The following is a 6,817-nucleotide window of genomic DNA, read 5'->3' as shown; positions in this document are numbered from 1 at the left end:
TTTATTGATGACGTGACACAGGACAGATGCAGCCCAATGAATTCTGAGGTGTTCAGAGACATACTGTCTGCGCAGATCCAGGTGAATGCAGCCAAACTGATTAGGCGGCTTTTCATAATACAGATGGACAACGACCCAAAACATACAGCCAAAGCAACTCAGGAGTTTATTCAAGCAAAGAAGTGGAATATTCTTGAATGGCCAAGTCAGTCACCTGATCTTAACCCAATTGAGCATTTCACTTGTTGAAGACTACACTTCAGACAGAAAGGCCCACAAACAAACAGCAACTGAAAGCCGCTGCAGTAAAGGCCTGGCAGAGCATTCAGAAGGAGAAAACCCAGCATCTGGGGATGTCCATGAATTCAGGACTTCAGGCTGTCATTGCCAACAAAGGCTTTTCAACCAAATATCAGTAATGACCATTTTGTTTTCAGTTATTTCATCTGTCCAATTACTTACCAGCCCATGAAATGAAGGGATTGCGTTTAAAAAATGCTTTAGTATTTCACATTTTTATATAATCTTTTTGTTCAACCCATGGAATAATAGCTGAAATTCTGCACTTCAATGGCATCTGAGTGGTTTTATTTAAAATTCACTGTGGTAATGTACAGAAAGAATGTGTCTCTGTCCAAATATTTATGGTCCTGACTGTATCTGGTCTGGACCTTAGTCACATGCACCCACACCGGGTTTTCCAGAAACAATCAAGTGTGAGGATGAGGCAACGTGACAGGATGAAGGAAAGTTGCCTTAATGTGGCAAATATGCTTTGTTTACATTAGTGTTGTTCAACCTTTTTTGAGCCACGGCACACTTTAACCTTGACAGAAATCCCGCGGCACAAAAAAAGGAGAAACTCATAGTCTGTATTGATCTACAGCCCCTCTGCAATCTCAGATATATTTTTGTAATAATTGTGGCAGAAAAAGCTGGAAGTTGCAGCTTTTTTTTCTAAAAGATGTAATAAAAATTAAGTTAGAAGATTTAAAAACTGTTTGATGTGTGTTCGTTGTGGTTTCAAGACGTTTAAGGAAGACTCATTGTGCGCTGAGACGCTGTCACTTTAACCCAATGCATCATGGGAGATGTAGTGCAAACAGCCGCCGAACGCAGAGAGACTTGCGTCTCTGAGCTTCATTGTTTTTTCACTTTTTCCACAATCTGATGCCGGATTCTGTGGAAAGCTACACCGCTAAAGACAAGCTTTAGCTGGTATTTTTGCTGGAACTGAGTGACTTTATGAGCTAAATCGGAACAAGGAAGTGAAGACTTTAACCACTTCTGATTTGTCCGACTGATGACGTATGATTAAGCCTCCAAGAATGATTGGTAGAGACAGTCAAAGGGGCGGGACTTTTCTCCTAAAACAGTTATAGCTGCGGCTAAATCTGGGTACTGTCATTCTTATCAAAAAGTCTTTAATAGAATCAAATAAACACAAAGAAAAAAGTATTTTACGATCTTTCAAATTCCTAACGACTCAGTGTTTTATCAGGGCCTGTTTGGATGAACACAGAGCTGATATCCTGGAGATGGTAAATGTTTTAAGATCAGTGAATGGGTAATTTCCCACGGCATACCTGACCATCTCCCAAGGGCACACTGGTTGAAAAACACTGGTTTACATGACAGTCTCCACTGCACTGCTGCAGCAACGCTTTCTCACCCATGGAAGGAAACTAGTAACGGTCATCGCCATGGTGTTGGCCTTTTTTCAGAGCGTTGGATACATCACTCTGATCCATCAGGTTGCTGATTTAGAATCTATTGCTGTGAAGTTCTGCAGAACTTTGGCCCGCTTTGACAACAGTACTATGGCTGTTGCTACGTGCATTAGGCTAGCCGCTGCAGTGCTTCACTCGTTCCTATCTGAGCTACAAAGCACCACAGTCCGCTTTTTTAAATGATACTGGCAGCAACACGGCACAGAGTTTCGGTTTGGTACCCATCCAGAGTAAAAACTAAGTAGTTCTTGTGTCATAACAACAAAACAAGCTGCCTCTAGCTGATATCTTCTTGATGTTTTGTGCGGTGTAGAGCTGCTCAAAAAGGCTCTGTGTGCTCTGCTGCCGACTAGCGGTCGGAGGTTTAAGAGGAAAACAAGAGCGAGATCCTGAAGGACGCTCATAAATAATTAAACAAATATCGTCCTGACAGCATTTTAAATCGATACAAGTATCGCCAAATGAACTATCGCGATATATCGCAGAAACTATTTTTACCGAACAAACAGCCCCTAGCAATAACGAACTTCTCCCGCAGGGCGAAGAAATCCATACGACATGCGGCAGCCTGCCCTAAGAAATAAACGTACATGAAAATTTCTGCTCTACGGGTGGTCTACATTTTTGATGTTTCCTGTGAGCCACCTTTATGTTCCGTCCAGGTTTTCCCATTTTTTTACCCGCGGACAGCACATTAGGGCAGCTGTGAGGAAGGCATTGGATTTGTCTTACGAATCTGAAGCCAGGACAAAACGTTAAGCCGATGTGCAAAGATTTGCCTGTTTTTTTTGGCTCAAAAAAACAGGCAATGTGCTAAAGAATATATTTTTCACATTTTGACCATTCCCCATTCACTAGGGTTTGCTTTTTGGACTTCTTGGCCTGCCAGTATAAATGTTTTGGATCTGCAAATGACTGCATGAACTCTGTGTCTGTTTATTAACTCGCAGACCAATCTCTTTTTCTCTATCCAACCCTATTGAGTTGAATATTTTTCATTACTGTTTTTGTTGGCGTCCTGGCATTTTTTGTTACAAGCACTTTGTCTGTTCTTTCAGTTTTGGCTCATGTTCTGCTTCTGATTCTAGCTTTTCAACTTGTCGGGAATAAATTTTATTTTTTTCTTTCAATAACTGCTACCTTGTTTTTACAAGGAGGCAGCTTGTTCTTCAACCTCAACAAAATGAACAAGCAGTATTCCCCTGAAAAATAAATGTGTTTGCATAAGATTTAACGCTGTCAAAACAGCAGTCATCTTGACAAGTTCTACAAAACTAAAATAAACAAAAAGTATTTTAAGAAGTATTTGAACAAAAGTACATTTCTTCAAACTGCCCCTTTTGCTGAAAAAATCTTATAGCAAAAAAGTCTGTCTAAAGAATGAAGATGAGTAAAATTCAGCAAAATGTTGTTGTAGAACACTTTAGTTAAATATCCTGTGGTACAAACAAATGTCAGACATTTAAATTTAGGATAAAATTACATCAAAATATTTGTCAAATGTGGAAACATCCAGGTTAACATTGTGAATACTCAAATGAAGTAAGCTGTAAGTCTTGAAGAGCACTAAATGAAATGGATAAAAAAAAAAAACAATGTATTAGAAAAATAGTAGGAACTCATTTTCTCTTAAGTATTAATTAAACAATTGTGCACTGCTTTTCTTTAACTGCAAATAAAGCCAAATTGTTAAATAAAAACACATATTTACCAAAGATATCTTTTCATATCCCTGTTTTTTAATGTAATGTTTTCTATTAATCTGTTTCAACCAGTTTAAAAAGACACATTTTACCTAATTAACTGATTTATTAATCAGAAAATAGAAGCAGTACAAACACATTCACAGACATGAGGCTGTAAAACTTCAATTTAATATTGGATCCACATTTACATTCAAATAAAAAATGTATTAAAGTACGGTGGCCCCGAAAGGTCACAACACAACTTAATAACTTACCACACAACACATTAGTAAAGGGTGGATGAAAGAATTTCCAGGATGTCATGCGGCCTCTACCGCTCTCTTGCGTCCAAATGATTTACTACACTTATGACGTCAACGGAAATAAATACCAGCAACATGTTTTTTTAACTGCTAAACATAAACTACCTGATTGTAAAAAAAAAATTCTAAGCAACACTTGATTGGTCACTTATTTTTATTTTATTTCTTTTTTGCTGTTTGTAATAAACACTTGAAAGCCTTTCAAACAGATGATAGGGAAGAGCAAATACTTCTTTGTTGCATGTCCTTTTTGATGGTCGTCAAATTTACCATAATGTGTGGATGGCATATTTCGCACAGGGTTCTATATAAATTACATGCTGAGAACCTTTGAGTGTTGAGAAAGCAGACATCTGGCTGTAGACTGATTGCAGCGTTTAATGTTTGATCCAGCACTTGCTGACATCTACAAGGTCAGTCAGACAGATGAATCTTTCCCAGACGATTCTGTTAAAATTGGTGAGAAGCGTGCGTCTGCGCTCTCTTGTGCACTGAAATGGCTCAAAAATGACTGATACAGTTCTTAGCTGACACATGACATGTGATTGGGTGTTAAGAAACACAAAATAATCTTTTATTAGGGTCTTTTCATCTGTGAAATCACACTGCACACTTTCAATTTTGAAACCTGTCTAAAAAACTGCATATTTATTAAAGATGTTAATTTGCTCAGATGTTAACTTAAGGTGTCTGATGTCTTGCTGAGCATTCCCAGCAGCAGTGCTCCGTGCAGCAGTATGTGGGTTAAACTAAACCCAGGGGGCCACGCGGCTGCAGAAGATAGACAGTCGAGAAGAAGTGGGTTATGCTTTTTTGGGTTAATGTGTAATTTTGGTGGAGCCAGTCATGACAGAGAACTGCTAGAAGGGTAATGTGTAGCACAGGTGTTGCTTTTCACTCCATTTATTCGCTTTACCAGAGCTGAAGAGACTTGTACTTGAGGAGCGGCTGAGCAGAATAAAACGCCAGGTTTGTCTTTTTTTTCTTTTAAAGGGAAATACAGCATTTGTGATTTGTGACTCTCTTTTTTTTTCCTTGACAGGCAAGTTGATTCAGGTTTGTCACTGTCCCCCAGGCTCAGTAACTGGAATCTGTCCCTGCAGAGTGAAAGTGTGCAGGGCCTGGCTGGTTACTGCACCCAGGGGCCAGGCTTCTCTACACAGACTATACTGTCTTCAATGCAGACTTGTTCAGGATTCATAGAACAATTTTACATATCTGTCTTTTGTTCAGATGAAAAAGGCAATATTTAGCTCAAATATAGCCTGAACCTAAATATTCTTTGACTTAAATTTGGCACATTTTTGGTCTTGATCAGTAGAGTTCACTCTGAATTAAAATATCTGCCAATTTGACTCTGAGTTTTATGTATGCTGCAGAAGTCTTCATTCTTCTTACCAGCACTGTCATTGAAGGACAAGTGGACCCCAGGTCTATCTTTAACCTCCATAGCAACAGCTTCGGGAAATTAAACGTCATTGACTAGATTCTGTGCAGGTTTTGTTGGGACATATTTGTGGCAAAAAAAAAAAGAAATTCACACATAAATTGCGTCACAACCTGTTTTTTTCTTGTTGATAATTTGACCAAAAAAAAGATTTTTCTTCTTTTTAAGTTGATTAAAACCTGTCAAAACAAATTAAAGGCTATCTCGAGATTTTTATCAAATAGTCAGAGCTGAGCAGTACATCACTTTGACCACTAGATGGTGAGAGATGACAAAATGTAGCTACACTGAAATCCATCAGTTTTCTGGTATGCTAGTGGGGAATTTAGCAGATGGGCCTCAAAATTTATTGGAAAGCATCAACAGGGTCTTCAAGGAGACACGTCACATGTTTACATCACCCAGCTAATGAGGTGGAGAATTAGTGGTTGGGTGGAGGGCCTGGCTTTCAAGCACGCTTACAATGTCTTTATTTAAATTTTAAAAAATGAACCAAATTAATGAGTTACAGGGTTTAAGACATTTAATAATAATGAAAAGTGATGAATGTGCATATGTTTTGCAAAAATAATTATAAAAAGAAAGTTCTGTATTAATTAGAGTTTAGCAAGATAAGGAACAAAACCCTGTCCTGCTCATGTGACGTGTGGGACATTCTGGTGGGACACTTGATAAGTCTGTCAGTACTATAAGAAGACAAACATGTTTGAAATGGCCTTGGGTGAGGGTTGATGGTATGGTGTAATAATACGAGTTTGCGGTTCTGGAAGTGGTTGGTTTTGCCGTAAATCTCCTCCACAGCTGCAGCGATCTCACACTGCTGCAGCCGTGGGAAATGTTTGTCCCCGTCTGTGGATTCCTTAACCAGCTGCAGCAGTTTCAGGTCTCACTGGGACAAACAGGCCAAAGAACAGGGAAACTCCTCCAGCCAGCTCAGGCGTAGCAACACCTACTTCTTTTTACACAAGTACTCACCAAAATAAGGAGCAATTGTTCAAACTTTCACGACAAAGTGCATCAATTTAAAGTTTTATTTAGTGCTGAATTTTATATTTTCTTTGTTGAACGACTTTAAAGTTACTAAACTGCATGACTTTATTAAAAAAAACATAAATAACTGGTTATTGAGTTACAGTCATTTTTTATAGTTTAAAACGTTTCTTTCCCTTCATGTCAAATAGTTAAAAACTTTGAATTTTTAGAATTAACCTGTATTGCAAATTTAGTTCAATAACTTTTTTGCAAGTAATTTTTCCTTTTTAAAATAATTAAACATTTTTTTTTTCTTTGTTTTTTTTCGTGTTAAATTTTCATACCAGAAATATTTAAGGTCTTCACTCGCTTGAATGATTCAGTGGGATATTTGGGTAAATAGATGATCTTATTGAATGATTCTTCTTTTAACATCACTAAAAACACACTTAGAGGTTCCTTTAAAGCATGAACTAAAAAAAGTCAAATTTTCCCACCTCAAAGGAAACAGGTTTTCTTCCTTAAAGGTGGAATAACTTTGGTGCAAAATGTTCAAATATGGAATTTTCAAAAATTGTGTTTGATGACCACAACAAACATCTGTGTTCTTAGAGAATTACAGCAAATCTCGAAGAGCCTGACATCCCAGTCCTAACAGGG

This window comes from Oryzias latipes, chromosome 14 (genome assembly GCF_053564925.1).
Source record: "Oryzias latipes strain Hd-rR chromosome 14, Olatipes_Hd-rR_3.1".
Lineage (NCBI taxonomy): Eukaryota > Metazoa > Chordata > Actinopteri > Beloniformes > Adrianichthyidae > Oryzias > Oryzias latipes.
The sequence above is the reverse complement of the archived record's forward strand: the minus strand, read 5'-3'. Positions refer to the sequence as shown.